General features: G+C 36.7%; 1 long non-coding RNA gene across 1 annotated transcript; it reads left to right on the forward strand.

Moving 5' to 3' along the window:
• The first annotated feature begins 1228 nt into the window (after nucleotides 1–1228).
• LOC117243753 lies at nucleotides 1229–21775 on the forward strand. The gene is made up of 5 exons (XR_004495632.1): nucleotides 1229–1354; nucleotides 4031–4094; nucleotides 7854–8048; nucleotides 12914–13059; nucleotides 13455–21775. It is a non-coding gene; the product is annotated as an uncharacterized LOC117243753 (long non-coding RNA).
• The last annotated feature ends 1761 nt before the right edge of the window (nucleotides 21776–23536 follow it).

The raw sequence follows: 23536 nt of genomic DNA on the forward strand, positions 1-23536 counted from the left end.
GATAGATAAAAATTAAAACTTGATAAGTGACCTGTGAGGGAAAATAAGGGTTTTCATTGCTGCCCTTATTCCCTGGCAGACTCTCCTAGCATTTGTCATGGTGGAGCAGCCCTTGGGGCATCATCCTTCCCACAAAAACCAACTGCAGCGAGCAGGCTGAACACAGCACACAGGGTAATGGGGCTTTCTTATTCAAGTGCATTCTCTGGTGGATTCTGGAACATTTAGTAGTTTCTAATAGTAATAACCTCAGCCAATTTAAAAAAAAAAAAAAAAAGAAAAATTATGTTCATTTTCCATGCAGTGACAATTTTGTGACATTTACTTGACAAGCTCTTTTGATCATGAACTGAAGCTGGGACTGAGGAAACCTCAAAACACATTTATGTACCATGCTGCATCCACAGAGACAGGGGGACTGACATTGTACCTTGTCAGAACAATCCTTTGGTATTCTTAACACATGGTATTTATGTATTTCTAATTTGTTTTGAGAGAGTTTAGTTTTAATTAAAATTTAAAGATTATGAAATCAATGATTTAGTTTCGGGGCTCTGGAGCAGAATGAGAATTTTTTAATAAGCTTTTACATTTTTTATCGAAGGAAATTACAGTGTGCCATACACCAAGGCTTCTTTTTGTTTTTTTATAATGAAGTGACTAAATTAAGCCAACATACAGTACAGATTCTGAGCCGAGGGAGGAAGCTCTGTCTCTTCACAGTACTAACCTGGCTGTGACCTATTGGGTGGTGGAAGTAAGTCTGCAGGAAACAGAAGGGAAGGCTGATTTACAGCCTTGCTGTATATATAATTTAGGTGCTTTTTTCCTCTTCTCTGTGAGCCTCTCTCTCTGATTTTGTATCCTTGCACAGATAAAGATGTGTGACAATTAAGTCGCACTGATCTGTCTCCAGGTGAGTTATGGCACAGGGGCAGCAGGCTGGAAAAGACTGACAGAATAATGGAAACCATGGAAGTTCCCTTTCTTCTAGGCTGAAGTTTTCTATTACTTTCCTCAGCTGCATTGAATAAAGTACATCCTTCTGCACTCACCCCAGTCTACTACTGCTGCATGTGTTTTATACAACTGCTGAGCAACTGTATTTTCAAAAATAATTTCTATTTTCTGTTTATTATTAGCCCAAAGTTAAAGAAAATAAATCATAGTGTTGTAGTAGGAAGTGTCACCAGGTGAACTAAAACCTCGTTTTTGTATACAGGTTACTTAGAGATATGGCTGTGGACTTTGTGAAGCATCTGGCATTAAGCCATCTCATCATGGCAGGAAGATATAAATTTATATCCTGTGTCGGTGTTTGGAAGACAAGGAGAATTCTGCAAATCATATGCAGGTAGTCAGCCTTACTGAAAAACGATAAAAAAAGAATTCCCTCCTAGCATCATTACCTTGAAAGGATGGAAGATTTTTTTCTTAGCATTTTAATTTCATAGAGAGGAGTTTCTTCTAGAAATCATTTTTGGGGCTGTCTGTCCCATAACTCTTGTTAATATATGTGTAGGAGCATGACAGGAGGAGGATGCAGGGATGAGGGAAAAAAAGGAAGTAATTCTGTCTTCTATCAAAAATATGTGTTGACTCCAGATATGGGTTTCATTTGAAAATTATACTTAATGAAGGCATGAAAAAAAGAGGCAGAACCCTTTAAACTTCTTGGTTACTTATGCCTTTAGAGTTATTAATGAAGATAAATCATTGAAATAGAAAGCAGGGGGCAGATCCTCCTAATGATGTTGAAGCAAACTTGCAAAAGCAGAGTCAAAGAATAACAGCTGCAGATTTGATACCCAACACGTGATTTATCATTTCTTTTGCTAGGTTTTCTTTGGTTGTGTTTTTGGACAGCTAATACTTATATAATATCTGCATAAAGATCTTTATGGGCCAGGCTGAAATATGAATGAATAGAGCTGTGCTAGGACTGACAAGTTAGATTTTAAATAATTAGCAGAAAGGTTGGGGGCGGGGATCTCTTTTATTCCAAGACAGTGGAATTAGAAGAGAAACAAAAGTGAATGGAAAATTAAAAATTACTTTATGATGAAGAGGCAGGCTAATGTGTAGGAGGGAAGAGAGAAAATCACTGCAAAAATAACAAGTTTTCAGATTAAAACTTTGATTTATATACTTGAATGTGGCCAAAAAAAATCTCACAAGAACTGAGGAACACGCTGAAGCAGAAGACTGTACTCAGAGTGATTTTTGATAGAATTTTATCTTTAAAAATATATTAAAGGAATTCATGTTTTTTTATGGGTTCCTGGAGAAACATTATATGAAATGAGGAAACCAATCATGTTTGCCTTTTCCATGCTGTTAGGAAACCTTCTGTTTCCAATGTTTTTTTTATTTTCAGATTATCACTCTTTTGAATTTCTCTTGTGATTTATTACTAGGAAGTTATTAGGATCAAGATGAGAAAGTGTGCTGCTTTTACACAAGGTTTTTACCTTACGATCTTCTTTATCTTGTAGAAAATCCTAGTTATAAATGTCAAAGATTTGATGAATTGTCTAAATTTAAAAAAATAGTAAACTGTGAAATGGCAATGGGAAAGAATTCCTGTGTGGAATTTTGTCAGTGTACTGGGAGTTTTCCTCACGGCTTTAGAAATTTCAGGATGAATAATGTGGATCCTCTGTTCTGAGGTCATCAAGTCATTCCCCTTAGTCACATAAACCCAAACACATTTTGATAAACTAGTAGATAAATATGTTTTCAGTTTCTCCATTAGTAAACACCCTTCTAGAAGATTTTATGTTTAAATATATGCATGCTCTTAGATGCAAAGCTGGATATTGTATTTAAGGGATTAAAACCCTGAAATCTTTCACCATGTCCAAACCTGGGGATAGGTTGTTGCTAATCAAGCAATGTATCCCTGCAGTTTTGGCACAGAGAAAAAAACTCTCCCAGTATGTCATAAGTAAACCTCTTAGAAAAGTTAATATTTGAGCTCTTTGGTATTTAAACTTTTTTTTTCTTCTTCTCACCAATATAGTGCAAGCTCATTACCAACAAAACCAATCAAACCAGATGCTAATGAGGTTTTAAGGGCAGAGACCAACATTTCCCCTTTCAGTGCCCAAAGCCCAGCTATGCAATTATTGTTAAATGCAATTGGGGAAATGCTTTAAACGAAAATGGAGAAATAATAATAATAATAATAATAATAATAATAATAAACAACAATTGGGTAGAAGATCCAAATGAAATTACATCTGTGTTGAAAGCCAGTAAAACCTTCATTAACTTAGGTGAAGTTCCCATGGTAGGAATTCCTCATTTTCCTGATTTGCCACAGGTCCCTCTGAGTAGGTCACCACCATTCCTGCTATCATCAAGTACCAACAGGAGCTGCAGTTGTCCGGGGTGGGCTCTGCCCTACGGGGTGCTGTGTTCTCAGGCCCTGCTTCAGCAAAGCCCTGATTTCTGGGGTGAGCTCTTGGCACGTCAGGAGTCCCAGCCGTCCTCTAAGTGCTTTGCTGGACTCATGCCAACATGCTCAGCTCTTTGAACAACTAGGCTATGTACAGTAAACATAAATTTTACCCTATGGCTTCAGTTTTGATGTTGCCAAGTTCACCTTTTATTTGTTGGCTTGTGACTCCACTGATGTTATCAGTCTGCACTCAGAAAAAAAATCTTTAATTCTGGGACAGCCCCAGAAAGCCATGTGGCCAGAAGCACCAGCGTGTCACTGGCCTGTCCAAGTTGTGTTTCAGGTGTATAGGATATGTGTCCCCACCTAAGGAATGGCTGAAGAACGCAGCAAATGTTTTTTCAAGGAACTTTTTTAATTATTGACACTGAGCTGTATTTTTAATTTGTTTCCAGTCTTCACAATGAAAAAGCAATGCAGCAGAAAATGTTGCTTCACTCTGCTGCTCATTGCTGACTCCTGGCCAAAAGAAGTCACTAAGTACTACATGGCTGAATGGCTCTAAAATATGTATCAGCTGAATCATATTGTTAATTTTTTTTTATTAATATTTTTTTTTTAAAGCAGAGACCACACTGTACTTGTGGGATTGAGCTGGGAACCAGTTTATTAAACCAACAAAATGAGACAGGTATGTAGTGCAGAACTGTCAGGAAGAGCCAGCACTGATCCAACTCAGCATCTTACTGATGAAGCACTGTATTTATGGGGGTAGTACTAAAGGTTTTTAAGGTGATGAACAATACATGTAATTTTCTGCAATAAGCATTATATTTTGCAAGTCATAACAATTTGTGTCAATCTGAATACCATCAAACAGGTATTTATGTGATCCTCTAGAAGAATGGTTAAAATTTCATCTTGAAAAATAATGACTTTTTTATTCTTGGTTTTGAAAGCTAACACAGAAGCTGGCCAGTGAAAGGATAGAAACATTTTCATTAATGTTGTTTAGAGCAGTATCTCAGAGTTAAAACTGACCCAAGCACCTCTGTTTAGAGTTGTCCTTCTGACTCTGAAACAACATGATGAAAAAATTCACATTTTCAAAAAAGCCTGGCTATTTTGTTATTTTGTTTCTTGTGTGCATTACAGAATCAAGGTCTTCAAAGAAGGGGAATAAAACAAAACTCTGAATATCAGTAAATAACAAGAAAGAATGTAGGTAGTAAACATTAGCTCCAAAGCATGAGGAAGGACTTAAAGAAGGTCCTCATTTTTGTGAGACCCAACTTGAGAATTGGTATGGACTTGAAAGATAAAACTGGGACTCACTAATTTGATTTGTTTCTTATATCTCATGGAGGATTTATAGGTCAGTAAAATATCTCTGATGTTTTCCTCATATATATGCATATGTATCTATATTCATTGGAAAAATAATTTTAATGCCTTGTGTCTCTTACTTATAGTACTGTTCCTCTCCAGAAAATTTATCTGTTCCTGTGATGATAGGTAGTTTTGATGTGATTTCAGATGAATATTCTGATCAATTGTCTCTGTCCACTTTGCACCCTCCCCTTTTTAGTTTAATTGTGGGACTGGAATAAAAATCTCAAAAAAAATGTTGCTTGTAAATATTATACAAATTACAATTGTCTGCTATATTAATTAGCTGTGTTCATTGGAATAGCATATGAAAAATTAAATTTATTTCAAAATGTTAAATAATAGCTGGATAATTCTGAAATTAAAAAAAATTAAACAGATACATGGTCATAGTCTGCTATTCACCCTGTGAAATTGCATTTGACCTCCAGTCGGGTAATTGTATTATGCCTGCCTAAATTTCCATGCACAGTGATTTACAATTGAACATATTATTCTACTCCTCCTCTCTGACTGTAGTGCATGCTGCTGCTATTTATTGCGGTGTAGTTATATTTATTGCGGTGTAGTTATATTTATTTAAAGGATGACTGTGTTTTAGTGGTTCACTCCCATGGCTCCTACACAGATTTCTTTCACAAGTGTGTTTTCCATCCAGGTAATTAATGCCATGTAAATAATAGATTATTTGTATTCATGCATTATACATATTTTGATGTAATTCTGATGAAAGAGAGAGCGGGAACAGAATTACAGAACAAAACCTAAATCTTTGCCCCTGTTTTTTCGTGCAAATTTTTGGGTACTCCTTCCTCAGGATTCCTCCCAGAAACATTCCTACTCAATCCTCTTTATCAGCAACAAGGACAGTTTTCCTGAAGCTAGTGAATACAAAGATATAGCTCACTGCCTGAGCAGAAGTTCAGCATTTATTTGACATCAGTCTTCAAACATAATTGCACGTTTAAACTCATTGAAGAGAGAGAGAGATACTTCATCATGGAGAAAATAGTGTATGCTCATTTTTTACTTTTAATCAGGCTTTAGCTCTGTAGCTTTATGGTCTAAGAAGAATTCATATCAGATGGGAATAACAGGCAGAGAGGCTAATTTCAACCTAATAATTTGAAACTTAAATTTACTCCTGGTTAAGCGTGTCAGAAAATGGATTGCTTTGAAATAGCTGAAGTCCAATGTCATAGAGTTGTTACAAACAACTTTTCCCACTGTGTGGATGGAATTTTGTATTTTGCAAAAGGGTAAGGACTTGATACAAAAGCCAGGTTAGGCTGGACCCATGAGCTCTGAACTGTACATAATGCCTGCTCTTGGCTGTACCTGGGCTGAGCTGCAGAGCACTAAATAATGCATATTCCAAGTAAATGTTAGATCTGAGTGGCACCAGAACTCTGGAGACCAGTGAAAACAAACAGGATCTTACTTATGTTATTAGTAGAAGTTTGGCCATCAGTGTGAGAGAGAGCAGTGCTTCTGTTATCACAGCACCTGTGAAAACTGCCTTTTTGTCAGCCTAAGTGACCCTTCTTGGAACTACCTATTCCAGGAGCATTTTGTGTGTAAAACTCCAGCATGAGCCTATCCTGAGACTTGGAAATGTCGGGAAAGTTTTCTGTTTGTCTTCATCACTTACATTAAAATTCTCTGCTGTCAGCAGGATTCATACAAAATACCAAATCTTGGCTTCAAATACTTAATGGCACTTCAGCCCTGGACTCAGACCTGATCTCTTTTCAGTGCAGGAATTGCATCATTCCCCAAATTTTGAACAGTTCCCAAGAAACAGATCCAACTCTACTTATAGAAGAATATAGCCACTATTCTTGAACACAGAGATATTGTTTTGGCTGAAGGCCCACCTGAAAATGCCAACTTTGCTACTTCAATATCTGAAACGTGTCCCAGAGAATTACAAAAGTGCTTAATGACATTAGATTTTGAACTAGAACTATTGTTTTAGCTAGAACATATAATGTACATCCTAAATTCCTTAATTTTCTTAATTATCTCCTAATTACAGTCTAATTAATTACTAATTTATCTTAATTTCCTCTGGTAATTTCCTTATTAGTCCCTGTTTTAATATGTTACAATTTTATCCTTTCTCCTTTAATTGGGAAATAGACTTTACAGTTTTTGCTATGACAAAAGGTATTTCCCTACCTGCTGTACAACATACCTAAATATGGCTTTCCAGTTATCACGGTTTCATTAGAAACTGGAATGACCATGCAACCATCAGTCTTGCTCAGAACACAGGAAAAATCTTTCCTCACTATTAAAAGGGGGGAAAAAATGTAGGTTTATTATGGACACTACGGTGTCCTCAGATTTCTTCATGAAATATAATTAATCCAATGTTTAGAACCTCAGTTTCTATTTACTTATGGTTTCTTCTGCATCTTATTTAAAAAAGATCTTTAGAAAGATTTTTTTTAAATTTTTTTTTCAATAATTTTAGAGAGCTCTGAAATCAGAGCCTGCACATCCCCATGGGTGGATATTCTCCACTTGCACTTTCCTGAAGGCATTTTTTCAGAAATTTTTGTTAACTATCCCTATTATTTAAAAAAAAAAAAAACCAAACCAGTCAAACCCTAACTAATGGATATACACACATAATAACTAAAGCCTATTCCTCCAGAGCTTAAGTTTCCCCTTGCTCAAAAAACTGTACATTAATTAAAAGATCTATTTCCCTCCCCCCTCTTCTGAAATAACTCGTGCTGGAGGTGCTCACAAATGCTTATACCTTGTACCCAAATGGAGGAGGAGTATTTCTAAGGGAGGAAAGTGCACAGTTCAAATGAACTTTCACAATATAACTCAGCAACATTTTAATCAAAAAGGATTCTGTTGTTAGCACAGATGGAAACAAAGCAGTACGAACATAAGCTGTCCAACAGTAGCAGAGCCAGGAAACGAGAGGTCCTCAATTTAACAGTGTTGGCAGAATGTAATTCCCTGTAATTGTGCAGTAAGTCTGATCTTGCATAAGGGTGTAAGTTGGAATTGTTTTATTTTTGTGGAAATTCTTTTTTAGGAATAGCTTTTAGAATCCATACTACACAAATGTAAAATAAGTAGACTTACTGTGCTGCTCCACCAGTCGACAAGGACAACACTGGGATGTTCCCTCTGTCTGATAATGACAGCCATTACTGATTTTACCCATATAGAGCTGAGCCTGGATAAGAAATGAAGGACAAGAAGAAAGAGCAGGAAGAGCTGCAGACAGGTATTACATCCCCTCATTTACATTTCGTGGTGGTGCAACAAAAGATGGTAACAGAGTCTCCCAGAGCTGATGAGACTCTTGCCAAGGCTTCATCTGTGGTGAACTGAACTGCCACCAGCTGCTTGGGTGTGATTTCTGCCAGGGTCAGGGCACTACCCTGAATGCAAGGTCCAGACTCACCTCACGTGGCCAGTGATGATGGATTCAAATGGAAGAGCTCCCTTAAAGCACCTCTGAAACATTCTCTAAGATGAGAACCTCAGCCAGGGGGATGTTAGCAGACGAGTCAGGCTGTGGCATCCGTAAGAGCCCCAGCCATTTGCTAATTAAATGTGTGTCAGTACAGCCTGAGGTAAATTGGAAAGGGAACAGGAGACCTTCAGCTGGCAGGTAGTCCTGTGGCCCTGATCAGTGCCTTCTCTGGAGAGCTGGGAGAGAGCAGAGCTTCTGCAAGTATTCTTCCTAAGTTACATTTCTGCAGGCACCTAAACCCAGGGTAGATTTTCTTTCCAGAGGTATAATAGATTAAAAATCTAAATACAAGAAAGCTTGCAAAAGTGGCTCTGAGTTACCCGTTACTCCTGGGACTTGTTTTAATTCACTGATCCTGTGCTCTTAGTATTTGCCTACTCCTTTTGCCTTTCATATATTTTATTCAATAAAATTTTATTTTATTATATATATATTTTTATCATATATTTTATTAAAATAATTTTATTTGAAAAATGATTGCAGAATTACCATCAGCTTTTTATTTCTTGATCCATTTCATATCAAGGGTTCAAAGTTTGGGCATTTTGATGTTTGTTTACTTCATAGAAAAGATTATTTGCTGCATCTGTTGAGATGAATGTCTTTCTAAAATCTGGAAATGTGGCTCTGATCTTTATTGGCCTTCTCATCCATGCTGGGCAGAAATCACAGTTGTTTTTTTCTTGCCTAATAATATTTCATAATATAAATCAAGTGGTGGTGTATGACTAAAGAATACAGATAGTGAAGAAGTTCTTGACTTTATTTTCTTGTTGTTTTTAGTTTGTTTGAGCATGAGGAGCATTGTGCTTGTCTTTAACAAAACCAGTAGTAAGCAGCCACATGGCTATGAAATTCTAACAAGTACTTTTTCCTTGGTGACTTCTGCTTTTGGGGATTAATTCTTGCTAATTTGCAAGTCTCAGTCTATTTCAAGAGAGAAAGAATAAAGTATCTATATAGGGGAGTAGAATAAAGTAGTAGCTAATAAGCCACCTCTTCAATGATGAACAACCATTTAAACTTGCTGTCTTTGTGAGTACTGATTGTCTTGAGGTGTTGGAATTCACCTTGTGTACACAGCCCAAGCTTCAGAAAAGTCTGAGTTCATAAACTGCTTACCTGTAGCACAGAATAGCCCATAAGAGAAACCAGGCCCATGTTTTTTAGGCAACCAACTCAAAGGTAGTCAAAAGAAACTCTTCATAGATGAATGTGTATGGAGGCACTTCCTGTTTCTAATTATATTGTACATAGGTTTAAAGAGAAGCAGAAAGTTACTTCCTTTGCTGAGACAATCATATATATCCACATACACATTTTTGAAAGAAGACATCAGAAAAGGGAAAACCAACTTCTGTTCTAGAACATAAGTATTTTCTCTTACTTGTGTTAATGATAGAGGAAAAGAAGCTGCAAATTAGTTAAGGGTTTTCCCAATTTTCAAGAATATGTGCCTTTAATGACACTTTCTTTTGTTTTGTGGTTTCCCCAAAGGAAGGAGACTTTAGTGTATATAAAGGTTCTGGAGTCCTTGAATTATCCTCCTGGGCTATCTTTAAATCTAATCTTAGCCAAACACTTACTAGTTATATGATATAGTCAAAGATTACGGGCCAAATTCTCTTTTCAGTTATTCTGCTGAAACCCATTGAAATCAATGTGAGATTGGACTTGTGTAACAGGGAAGATTTGGGCTACTGTCTGCAAGAGATAAGAACTGGGCCAATACTATAACAGCCTTTTTCTAAAAAAAAAACTTATTCAAGCAAACTTCAGGTCACGTGCTGTCCTTGATGTGCACATACAGAGCTTCAAGGGTTCATGTTGGACACATATTTAGAAAAACAATTTTTGCTAGTTGTTAGGTACAGAAGGAGTTTTGGTGGAAAATTATCCAAAATTTAATTAATTTTACAATTAATCTTATGATAGCCTGTATTTATTTCATAGGTGAGCAGAGTTTTTTTTGGCACAATGCAAATGACCCTCCAAGAAGCAACAGATACTATAACTCTAGGTGATGAAGTCTGTAGAAAAACTGAGCTTTTCCCTACAGTATTGCAATATCTTTTGTGGAAATAATGTGATCCCATGTCTTCTCCCTTCCTTTTCCTGCAGCAGACTTTTCTGCAGCATTTATGAGAATTAGTGAATAAAGAAAACTGTTTGGTTCTGTTATGGAGTTTCTCTAAATCAAAGCACTTAGAAAGGTCATGTGAAAGCAAGACACTTACTATAAGCCATTGGGATAGTTTGGTCATGGGGGTGAATTGAGAGCAAATTCTCACCATGTCAGGACCTTCTTTTAGTTGGGAGTTAGAGAGGCAAAAACTGTTTTAGTTTGCATCTATGCTAAACAGCTCACCTGCTTCTCCCATGTTTTAATTAAAGCTTGATACGTTTCTTGTTATACTGTTTATGGTATTTTTGGATATAATCAGGATTAAAAGTGAACCTTAGAATTTTAGGCACTGATGTCTTTACTCTTGAGTTCCTCTCATCTATTTTTGCAAGCAGTGCCTCAGACTTCCCCTTAAATCTACTTTGGTGGGTCACCAGAAATGTGGCCCCATTTTATTTGTAGCAGTGGCCATAGGAGCAGCAAATTGTCCATACTGGTACTTTCTAATGTTTTCCTGCTGTGCTTCTGCACTGGGACAGGTGTGATACTGTTTCCTGTAACTGCTATAGTCATACAGACGTGTTTAAATTCATAGAATTGTTAATATTGGAAGGGACCTTCAAATCATCTTGTTCCCAATCCCCTGCCATGGGCAGGGTCACCTTCCACTAGACCAGGTTTGTAGAAGCCCCATCCAACCTTAAACACTTACCTGGATGGGGCATCCACAGCTTCCTGAGTAAAAATGGTGTAGCACTGCTCTGTGCTGGTAAGTAGATATGTTGTATATTAAAAGGAGATGGTTTTTTTCAGTGGCAGATAGAAAAAATCATAGCATTATATCCAGGAAAAAAAAAACAACAAACCATAAAATATTTTAAGGCTCTTGGATAAAAGGGGATTTATAAAAATGTAAGGTAGTATTATTATAGTCATTTTATTAAGTAACTATAGTACTTGTCGTTCTTTCGGCATAAAATCTATGCACATGAAAAAGAGTAGTTGGCAGCCCACAGTAAGATCACCATGTGCTGAGATGCTGACAGTAATGAACAGCTCTGGAACACCAACAGGAACCACTGTGCTGCATGTGCACAGTGCAGGATGTGAACAGCCTGCAACAGCTTCATCCAGAGTGGTAAAGACAAGTAAAACCAAGCTGCAACAGTGAAAGAAAAATATAAAATAAAGTGAGCAGCAAACTACACCTGGGGCTCCTCTTAGAGGATAAATTGGATACATAGTAAAGCAGAACTTGTGTTGAATGGCAGCTGACACTAGCTCTTTCTTAAATTGGATATTATTTGGGATTTTACTGTAGCACTGAACACAGAAAAGAGACTCATGTGTTTGTCAGCATGAATCAGAGGTGGTAAACCTTCTGAAAGACTTGCCACACTGAGAGGTTTGTTTATTCCCATTTGGACAGGTTTTGTTCTCTGAAATGTACCTAAAAATCCTCATGCTTTGACCCCTTTTGTTCATTTGCGCCTGTTCTCTGTTTCTTTAATTCTGCTACGAAAGCCTGGATTTCTGTAGGGAACTGCTGAGTGTGAAAATGTTGCCCTGTTTCCTGAAAGTGAAGCAAGGGTATTTCTTAAAAAACGTAAAGATTTTACAAGCAATAGCAAAGAAAATGCAGATAGATTTATCTGGACACAATGAACTCTACATGTAATACATGACTGTATGTTCCTTTCATTTTTTGGTGTTTTTTGTTTTGTTTTGTTTTTTTAATTTTTCTTTATTGGTGACAACACTACAACATTACATTCCAAATATGAAACCCCAGAAATAGAGTTCTAATTACCTAGACTGCTGATCAAGGCAATCATCTGGGTTTTTGGGACACTTGTATGCACATTTCTTTCCAATTAGCACATTCCAGATGAGGTCCCAGTAGCTGCCTGAAATCAGCTTTTCATAGATGCGGTAAATATTTTTTCTGTGCAAAGGGGAAAACTTCAGGTAGTTGTGGGATAAGTAGGTGACATCTTTGAATATGCTGTAGTTATTAGCCACTTAGTTAAGATGTACAGCACGGAAGTCTTTGATCTGAATTTGAGACCAAAGGCATCAATTTTCCCTTTCATTTTTTTTCACACTGCTTTGTATTGTTGAGCCTAAAGATAGATAATTTCTTGTAAAAAAATGCTATAATTTAAACCATTAGCATGTCATTGCATTTCTTGATAATGTTCTCTGGAATTTTTTACCTAATTCAGGTTTAATTTGACTTCTTCAATTTTTTGTAGTAGCTTAGGCTAAATTTTTTACATTATTATGTTTGGCTCAAATAATTCACTTTCCTGGTAAATTTAGGAATGGACTTGTTTGATACAAAATTGGTGCTGTATTTGCCTTTCATTTATTTTAGGAATGTGCATGCCAGAACATGCTAATTGCATAAATTAGAAGTTTGGCCAGATCTGTAAAGTCATATAACAGGTACCACATGAAAACTTACATTCCTGCTACCTGATTCCAGGAATTAAAAAGAGTTACCTGGAAGGTTGCACCCTGGTACAGAAGAATTGAGAGAGAAGCGGGGGAAAAAGTTCATATTTAAGAAGAACACTAACAGAATTCAGAACACCAACATTTCTCATTTATCTGGACTAGCATATTTATTGGGTAAGTCAGAGAAATGCCTTCATATTTTATAGCTGTGATTTAATTTCCCCTTTTTTTTAGATTTTCCAGCTTGCTGCATAGGGTACATAAAGCAGATTTTCAAGAACAAAAGCAAATGAAAACTATGATTTTTCTTTTTCTAACTGCCCCAAGTGTTCTTTAGCCAAATAAAAATATGACTAGACATAATTTTTTAAATACAGCTCCAGGTACAACTTAAAACTAAAAAGAGTCATTTTTCAAACCACAGAGCGTTTGGGACACTCAGGGAAATGAGTGAAGTTTAAAAAAATTGTGTGCCTATTTTGTGGTGACAGCCTCTGCCAGAATGAGTTCCAGTTAGATTAGTCTACCTCACTAAAATTCTACTTTTCTCTTTTCCTGCATGTTTCCAGTCCACTGTTTCTATCAGTCCCTTAGTCTTTGTTTCATCGTACTAATTGTGTGCCCAGACTCTTCGAGTGTGCATCAAACTCAGCATCACTCACGCTGTGGGTGAATTAATTAAAGCACCAAGAAATTCATGCTCAGCAAGGAGAACAATTGGCTCGATGCACTTGGATGTCGATTTACCCGCTAAGAGCTCAGGGCATGTGAAGGAACTGCTGTGAGCGTGTCCCAGGCGCTGGAGCTGCTGCGGGTGCCGTGTCTCTGTGCTGAACCAAGGCCACCAGTCATACAGCAAGCGGCTCCTTCACCCACATCTGCTCATCCCGCCTCGTTAATGCTGGAGACAGCTGTCCCCATTCTGCTTCAGTGGGGTGAAGGATAGTGAGAACAAATGCCTGGTGAAGACATTATGTCTAGGAAAGGAGTGCAGGAAGGTGTCCAGGAGCCTGGAATAGAGGTAATTCAGATGAAGCTCCTGTCTGACAGCAGGACCTGGAGGCGTGTTACTGCCAAGCCATCTGGGATAGAAATTTGGTAATGAGAGGACACTACTACACCATTCCATCATCTGTGATGATTTCCTGGAAGTTTTAAGTCTTAATGTGTGAGTAAGTCCAGAACTGTAACATAGGAGAGAGACCTGGCTGACAGCCTTTCTAAGAATTAAGCCCAGCAACGCTGGCTCTAATGCAATTTGATGATAATGGCCTAATTGAGTTACCAGTGAAATTTCAGAGATTTCACTGTGATTATACACAACACATGCATGTGTGTGTGTCACAGTTCGTCCATTATTTAGCCTAATATTTTTAGGATCTAGGTTTGCATTAGGTTACTGGCAGCCTGCCTGTGGCCATGTACAGGCAGAAGCAATCAGTAGCAGGGGCCTACCGCTATCCTTACCAATGTCAGTGAGTTTTGCAAAAGGACTTTCCAAAGAACAGGGATAACATTTAGGGCCTCTACCGCATATTCAAAAATAGAACAGATTGTGTGCAAACTGAATTCTTTGTCTCTGCAGTGTCTCTTATTCCTATTCATCAGCAGATGATCTTATCACTTGGTTTCACATGAGCTACATTGCTTTTCATGATGTCATTTTTAGAGCTCTTTTGTTTAAAACTGTGCAACTTCCCGTATGGACACTTTTATTAATTTTGTTCAATATTTCATTGATTTAGTTTTATGTGAGAAAGAAATCACTTAAAATTGATATGAATTGGATTTAAATTGGATTGCCCATAGATACTGTTGAGTTCACAAATTTTGCAACCTAATAATAACTTCAAGGGCTTTCATTCCCTCTTCATTGCTCTTTTTCAAGCTCTGTAATAAGTCAATTGTTTCTCACCCCACTCATCTTGCAGCAAGATTTCCCACAGTTAATTAGAATTTAGTTCAACATCTTTTAATGCGTAACCTTTTAAAGTCATAGACAAATACTGCTTAAGAGTCAGCACTGTACATACAATTTATAACGTTAAAAATCTAGGAGTTGCATACCAGCTAGGGGGGACTTCTGTTTTATTAATATGTTGGATTTTTTTTTTCCTATTTACTATTTCTTAGTAGGAAACTTTAAGAGAATTCACTTCAATAATTTCAGAGAATTTCTTTTGATTTAGCACAGCACAGGTTTAGCATAGTATAATGTACTGTGATGAAGTCAGATAGCTTTGAGCTATCTAAAATTGGTCATTGGCCAGGCTGGTTTGCTTCATGAATTAGAGAAAATTAAAGCTTCTTGCCCTGGTGGTGCTTACTGGCAAATAGGAGCTTCTGGAACTTAGGGACATCACAGATCTGTCCTTTTTTCCTTATTATCCTCTCTGCAGTGGAGCCCAGTAAAAGGGACATGGCACCACACCAATATTCCTGCTCATTAGTGACAATCCTGTCCCTAGGAATACTGTGCTATTGAGCTTATCCATTCATTGGCTTCAAAGCAGATAAAATGGTGCTGTTGCTCTGATATTTAGTGGATTATCACACAGTAGTGCTACCGGTTGTGTCCTGAAAGTTTCTAAGATCTGAAATACATTCTTTTAAAAACACCTGAAAGATGAGATGTTAGAAGAGACACCTGTTGCCTTGTAACCAGGTGGGCTGGAGCTTATTACAGCAGAAGAAACAGCAAGCATATTTTACAGCATTTGGTTTTGACTTTTTGTTGCTGTTCCCCTGAAGGAAACAAAACCATGTGCTAGCAAGCAGAAGCAACAGTTTAGCAAAAGAAAAGAAAAGAAGAGGTACAGGTCTTATATGAAATGCTGTGAAACTTGTGGCAATAACAAGACAAAACCAGATGCAGCTGCAAAAAAACACAAGCAAAAACTACAAGCCACTATCCTATATCTTGAGTCGTATCTTCTTTTTATGGTGGTTAGATATCCTCTTCCTGAAGAATGTGCAAGGCTAATGTCTAAACTGTGATGACAATGAAACAATAGCAAATTTGAAAGAGACTGTTTGTTCAAGGAAGCAGTTTGCCAGTGGATGCATTGTGAAGTGGTAGAGACCTAAATAATGTGGAGTTATTATTGTTTAACTTTGGACATCAAGATGTGGCACTGTCAGACAGAAGGGCCTGAATGAGATCGGTAGCTACATTATCAACTAAATTATTCTGGTAGCACTGAGTGTTTCATTTTAGTTCCTTGTCAGATGCAGTATGAAAGAACTATGAAAGAATATGAAAGAATGTACAGTCTTTTTTTTTTTTTTTTTTTTGTCTAACCAAGAGATACAACTGCTGAAGGTGACAGAAAAGAAGACGAAATTACCAGAAGTTGATCTTGCCGGATTTCTCTCCAAGATCAGAAATATTAATGCCAGTATCACCTAGAAATAATATTCACTTTGAAAATTTTAGGCACATTTGTCAGACATAGTAGTTCAAAATAGTTACCTTTTACATTTCTGAAGGCACATCTGCACATAAACTGTCTGAATCAGAACCAGGATCTGCATGCATATCATGCCTTGTGCTGTTACACAACAGGTCAGATTAGATAGTCTTTTCTTGCTTCAAACATTCTATGAATCAAATTCAATTTCTGAACTTTGGAAGCATCTCAGATTTTCTTTTAATATGCAAATCAGGTCTAATTTATCCCAGAATAGCTACAACACATCCGCAATCAATGTCACTGTGATAGGATCAGGTTAAATTCAGTTCAATGAATTAAACCATTTCATTTGCTTTAGCTTCTTTGGAGACTACAGGAAGCGTTCACATAAAATAACCACACTATTAATTACTGTTGTAAAATATACACCTGAACACGCTGCAGACTATATGACCATGGACAACAGAAATGTGAACCTCCCCACTCAAGGGGGTCATAGCTGTATCTGACATGAGACCGCCATTCTTCCCATAGAAAATTATGCTTCTTACAATATATTCTCAAATCCTATGGTTTTTTTTGGAGGGGTAAAGACTATTGCTTAACTTATATTTTCTGTTTCTATATTGAAAAAGCCAAAAGTGAAATCTGACAACAGTTATGTTATAAAATCTTTCATTTGTCCCTAATGTATTTCTGTTGTGTTCCTTGCTGGATGGGAACACCTGTTTTGTTCTGAATGTTGCAGCTGGAGTCAACATCACCTCAACAAAACTGCTAATGATAGGATTCCTTCCCTTTTGAGAGAAGCACCCAAACGAAGATCATGCGGTGTGCAGTACTGGACACCTCGGTTTTCTTCTGCACCCAAAAGGTTGAGCTACTACTTCAATATTTCTGTAATCTTAGTCCAGCACATCTGGCTAAACTGGAAAAATTCAGGCTCAATTAGGGCTGGGCTTTAAGATCCATGCACTGCTTCCCCAACTGCAGCCAAGGCTGCATAAAACTTTGGCAATGGTTAATGGAGAACACAGATGGTGCACGTGCACTGTGGCACTGATATTTATTTTCTTTACCAACATCTAAGTAGACCCTTCATGAGGGAAAGGGATGTTTAATCCAGCATGTTTTTAAATGTCTTTTCTGGCACTGCAATCTTGTCACTTAGCAAATGCAGAGAATGTGGGTCCTCATATCTGAATGGCCCACCCAAATGACACTTCACTTTCATACAGACAGCTGCTGGGGCTACTGTGCTGGTGAAGCTCCAGAAGTGAGGAAATGAAGTTACATCCTCCTCTGACACTATTTTTAAATGATATAAAATGAAGAAATCACAGGAGGAGGTTTAAGTCCAAAGAACAGTGTGCATACCTCAGGTATTATATTGAATATGAGGGAGCTGAAGAGTAAGAATTGTGAGTCCTGAAGACTGTTACTTTATGACATAATGAAAAAGCTTATTGTCCAGTGTGTAACTGCAATAGTTTGATGCTCCATCTTCATGGTGATATATTAAATACACCATTATTTTATGTAGCTTCAAGTAGTAAACTTTATTATGATTACAAATGATAGACATTAATGGATCATTAATCCATATAATAATACTGAATTTTCATAAAACAATTTCAAATAATTTAAAATTCTCCCTAAGAACCTTTCTGACACCCTCCACTAGAAAATGACTTTATTTTATTTATCCCTAATCATTCCACACTTCCCTGGTTCCTCTAATTACTGCTTCAATTCTCAATTGTTTGTTCACATCACCTTTAACCATCACTCCCATAAATTAAAATACACCACCAACATGTCAGACTTCAGATGAATTTCTAAGTTTGTATTTCCCAAAGTAAACACTATAGGTAGTGCCCAGGAAGTTTCTACACATGAATCACATTACGGTATTCTATAGAATATTATTATATTTTTGGCTATGCCATGTATAATTACTCAGGCAGGATTTTTTAACATCTTAAGTAAGCAGCTGATTAATTAATGTCTCAACATTGCCTGAGATCTGCAGTTAATGATTATCCTTTTTTGCTGAATTTTAGGACAACTATTGGCCAGGTACCACAAAAGTCCGGAAACTGAGGCCAATTTATACCTAATGCAACAAAATTCCTTGCTATGGAATGAATAAATAAGAATAGACACAAATCTTGTAGATCCTGAAATGTCTTCTATTCACCAAAAACTAGATCAACACTATCCATGTGACTTTGGATAAAGTCTAATTGTGTAGTCTTTCAAAGTTAGGGCTTCCTTTGTGGCTGATTTCAGTCTGCAATTGTGCACGTGTGTTTTGTTTATTAAGTCAGGAGAAATGCAGTGGAACTAAATTATGAACTTGTGCAGTCATGGTTGTGAAGATACCTCTAATAAGTATAAAACAGTTTTTAATTACTCAGATTCTTTTTACCTTTTCATAAACTTATTTTTAAATGCACCTAAGCACAGACATGTTAGACATGGCTGCCTTGACAACATTCCAACCTCCTGTACAAGCTGTGTTCCAGGGAGCCTCCTATTGATTCAGAGGTGCATTTGGTAAAGGCTCACTATATTATTTGCTCATTCACATGCATTGCTAAAGTCTGACTGGTGTCAGGAGCAGTGTGTTCCCCTGAGTGCTGCCTCAGGCTCCTTCTGCCTTCAAGTTTCCACTTGTGGAACAATGACTGCCTGCTTAGAGACTGAAGTCCTTCATGCTTATAATACCTAAAATCTGATCATAAAGCTATGTGGAGACTTATTCAGACCCCTTCTGTATAATTTCTATGCACCACTACACTGGTCACCCATTATAATTAGGCATCAATAAATTCCCAATAATTTAACACATGCTGTATGTGGAACAATATATAAGGAATTTTATGATTTCTCTAAATGAAGCTGTCAAGAAATGGATTTTCCTCATTATGCCAGAGCATCAAAGACTTGTAATTCTTCTGCATGCAAAAAGTTTCTCAAACTGACATAACTTCATAGCTAGGTTAGCAGAAATATGACTTAAAACTATTAAGATTCCCATGTAATTTTACTTTAATAGGAGAAATGCATTCTTATGAAGTGCATCTGAAGTCTCTATCTTTGAAAATTAATTAGTAAATTGACCTATTATCTCAAGACAGACGTGCAGCTCTGGAGTGAGATCAAATAGTGATGAATAGGAGTAATCTGAAAAAGTATATTCTAATAATTTGATTTTGAATCATGATCTGGCAATGTGAAACCATCTATGTGAAGAACCATTTGAAATTGCTTAGTTGAATTATGTTTTGTCATTAAAATGAAGCTCTCATTTTACGAGATTTTAATTGTATTTTTCTTCAGGCTTCTGTTCACTTTTTAGCCTCTTATTTGGCTTTTTTTATTTGAGAATTTCTTATGAATAGTCCAAACTTACTTCCACATTTTCCAGCAAGATATTCTGTATGATTCATTTTGAACCTCTTTGGTGTAAGCTGAATCTTGACAATACAAAAAATATTTCAAATACATATGGAAATGCTTCGTATTCTCCTGCTGTTTGTCAAAATTTTTTGTTTTTACACGGGTGTTTTCTCCTTGATCTTCATACTCTGATTGGCAACATTATTTAAATTTTATTTTTTTCTCATTGAAAAAAGGTAATTTGAATAATTATTATAACTCTTCATTGAAATATTGCTGCGCTTTAAAAAAATGCTCATCCAAAATATATCTTTGGTGGATTTTTTTTATTATTGTTTTTTTTTTAAATTCTGAAGAAAGATCATCATTAATCTGTTACTGGATTTCTCAAGGCTTGGGTGTCGTGGAATGATGACACTATATGCTTCTAAACTTCAAACAAGATTGAAGGACAGAAGCACTTGAAAGAAATCCCTTCAAGGAATCACTTCCATGTTTGTATGAAACCAAAACTTATGCTGCTTTGAATTCGGCCTGTGTCTGCCAGCTCTCCTCTTTCTTGGAACCAGACTCATTCAGAAGAGACAGCATAAAGGAGTCTGCAACTGGTTTCTTTATTGGTCCAGCTCACATGTGATGTATTTTCACAGAAACAGAACATTTCTCATTAAGTACTTGCCATGCTTTTCCATATTCAGAGAAAGGCCTTTTTGCAAGCACCCCAGTTGCAGAGCATGAGAAAGTGTGGCATACAGGGGCCATGTACATGCATTTATTGTACCCATTTAGGCTCCATCCCTGTGAATGATCACCTGTAATAATCCAAAATTATTACTTTGTGAACTGTGTACTTAATTTTGCTACTCTTTTGCTCCTGGTGCATAAAGAATGCATTATGCAAGGTGGGTAATGCTGTTCCATCTAAAAATAAAGATTTATAAAAGCATTTGTGGGAGTGCAGTTGTTCAATAAGAAAGCTCTAATTGCAGAATTCTGTGAATGTTTTACTGTGATTAATTTATATACTGCATCTACTTTCTTGTTGTGCAAACAGGACAAAAATAAATTGTCATTACCTTACATTGTATACTAAAACACAGTCTTTACAACAGAAAGACTAAATGATAAAATTGCTCTAAGTAAGACAGATAAGGCAGTCTAGAAACAAGGATTTGTTTGTGGTGTGGGCTTTTTTCCTGCCTTCCTCTTAAAATTCTAATATATGTACTTTTCATGGGCACTGTAAAATAGGCTGGTTTTAGGATGGTTCTGAGTGGGAGAAAAGTTATTTGACATAATAAGAAATACCTTTGCAAGTCTTCAAGCTGTTCTATTCAGTGTCTACTGTTATAATTCTGCCTCATAGGGCACAAAAGGAAATGATAAAAATAAAAGCTGAATTATGATATGGAGAGATTTTAAATGGACTATGATTTTACAATGTTTATTTTTTTTAAATCTGAAAAAAATATAAATTATATGTAGTCTGGGATTTTTTTGTAAATCATCACATTAAAATTTTATTGCATGTTACAAGAAAAATACTAAGAATATTGGTGGAGTCTGGCAAAGAACATTTACCAAAAGTTGATCTAAACCTGTATTTTACATTTGTATTCCATAAAGACTTGTCTGTACATATTTCCTTTTTGTCTTTTGCAGCCCCAGAAGTGATTTCAGTAGTTGTATTTTAAAACCAAATATTGAAAATAGGTCTGTAAAGATCAATAAAAAGCTAAATTATTCAGTACCAGGCAGAACAAAATGTTTTGTTCCACCTATCTTATTATTAAATATTGAAATAAAGCCTCTGAGTATTTTTTAAGTAGAGGAATATTTTAGCATCCTTATAAAAAAAAGGCTGATTCTAAATTCACCTAGAGATGAATGATGGTTTATTTATTTTAAATGCTGTTCTCCCTTCAAATTGTAGATAATTTAAATCCAAGGTGTGTCCTGTGTTAAACTCCCATGTAATAAACAAGAAAGATATGTGTTGCTAGTTAATCTTTTGCTATTGTCCAGTCTCTGCTTCCTCTGAACTACAAGATCTTATGAGAAACTAAAAAAATAGTGGCTTTATTTATTTATTTTTGTTTTAATTATTTTTAGTTATTATTTTTTAAATTAAAATAAAAACAAAGTAAGCATAGTTAAAATACATTTGATTGAAGAATATTCACTTTTGCAAAAAAAATTCAAAAAAAGCTGGCTTTCTGCCTAAAATGTATTTTATTTTTCCTCTGTAAATAACATTTTCATATAGCATTAACAGTCCATTTCCTTTCCTCTATGATGATAAACATTTTTCATGTCTGTATTTTGTATTTAAAAATACAAACAAAAAACCCTGACGTACTGCAGGCATATAAAACTTGTACATGGTGAGTCTTTGAAGATAGATTTCACTGAAGTCTAGAAGATTTCTTGGTTCTTAATATTTTTTTTGTTGGCTCATTTGAATTCAGACCTCTGATGTGCTTTGTCTTTCCAAAGCTCACTACAAGGTCACAAGTTTCTGGGGTTGTAAGACTGTTGCAGCCTTCTTAAATTCTATCAGCTTCTGTTGCTTAAGTTAGGGGGTTTTTTTATTGCTATTGATATGAGAAATGAAAAATGGAGAATTTGCAATTTTCTGTTCACGAGTTCATTGAGTGCTTTATGTGGTGCCTCATATAAAATTAACAGAATTTGGAGAGAAAAGTAGAGAACATGAATATTCCAGTGTTCAGGAGAGAGAAACTGAGATAGAAGGCTGTAAATTTTTAATTTTTTTCATAAACCTTTAAAATATTCTGAGTCTTGCACTGTGTAATACAATACGGTACATCCTAGAAAATCCCCCATTGTATGACCAATGGCTAGGATGAGGATACTCCCGTGTTTATTTTCTTTTGACTCCTTTCAAGCCAATTTATAAGTAAAAATCCAGACCTGGACAGGACTGGCAGATACTGCAAGGTCAGGCAGCAGCCTAGATGAGTTAGCAAAGTTCCCTCTCACAGTGATATGTCATTCCAAGCTTGAGATTTCTGCTGATTTATCTTTGGTGAGCACACAGGGCAGTTCCCCCATCTCTCTGAGGAAAGGCAGCTCGCCATGGATGGCAGTGAATTGATGACCAAGGTGATGGGTGCCACCACATGCAGCACAAGCCATCAGGCAAGTGAGAGGCACACAAGGAACCTGGGCCACAGAGTGAGAAGCAGGTGGTGAGAATCCCGCTGTTGAGGGATGCAGATTATCACACCCTGTTCAGGGCTGTGGGGTTTTGTGAGGACATGTGGTGGAAGAGAGCATCATCAGAGGGTGAGGAAAATGAAAAGGAATGTCTGAGCCCTGAGGAGATGGGGAACAAGCTGGAGATGGCAATGGAAGGGCAAGCTGTTTGGCAATAAGTTGTGATGGAGGTGAAGGTAGGAAGAAGCCCCCAAGTAAAGCCAGCCCTTAAGGAGGGATCTGTGCTCATCACTCCTTCCATGGCATGCAATGAGGCTGCACTGAAGCGAGCATTAAAAGGCTAATTGTGTAATATGCAACATTATGGGGGGCACAACCCTAATCTTTTTCTTGCTCACAGTTCAGTCAGTGGGAGTTTTTCCTCCTCCCTCTGCTTGGGATGGAATTATGGCAACTTGCTGTGATGCGAAGTTGACTTTGGTTGAATGAAACAGTCCTTTGTGTTGGAGTAGAGGTTGAATAGAGTTCCACACTTTTCTTCCCTTGTCACCTCCCCCTGCTTTTGATGCTTGTTGCATAACCTTGTGAGCTACAGAAGATGCAACTCAACATTTTGTAAAGTTTATTTCTAGCAGCTTGCAGCAAACTCATGC

The sequence above is a fragment of the Parus major genome, unplaced genomic scaffold, assembly GCF_001522545.3.
Source record: "Parus major isolate Abel unplaced genomic scaffold, Parus_major1.1 Scaffold101, whole genome shotgun sequence".
NCBI lineage: Eukaryota > Metazoa > Chordata > Aves > Passeriformes > Paridae > Parus > Parus major.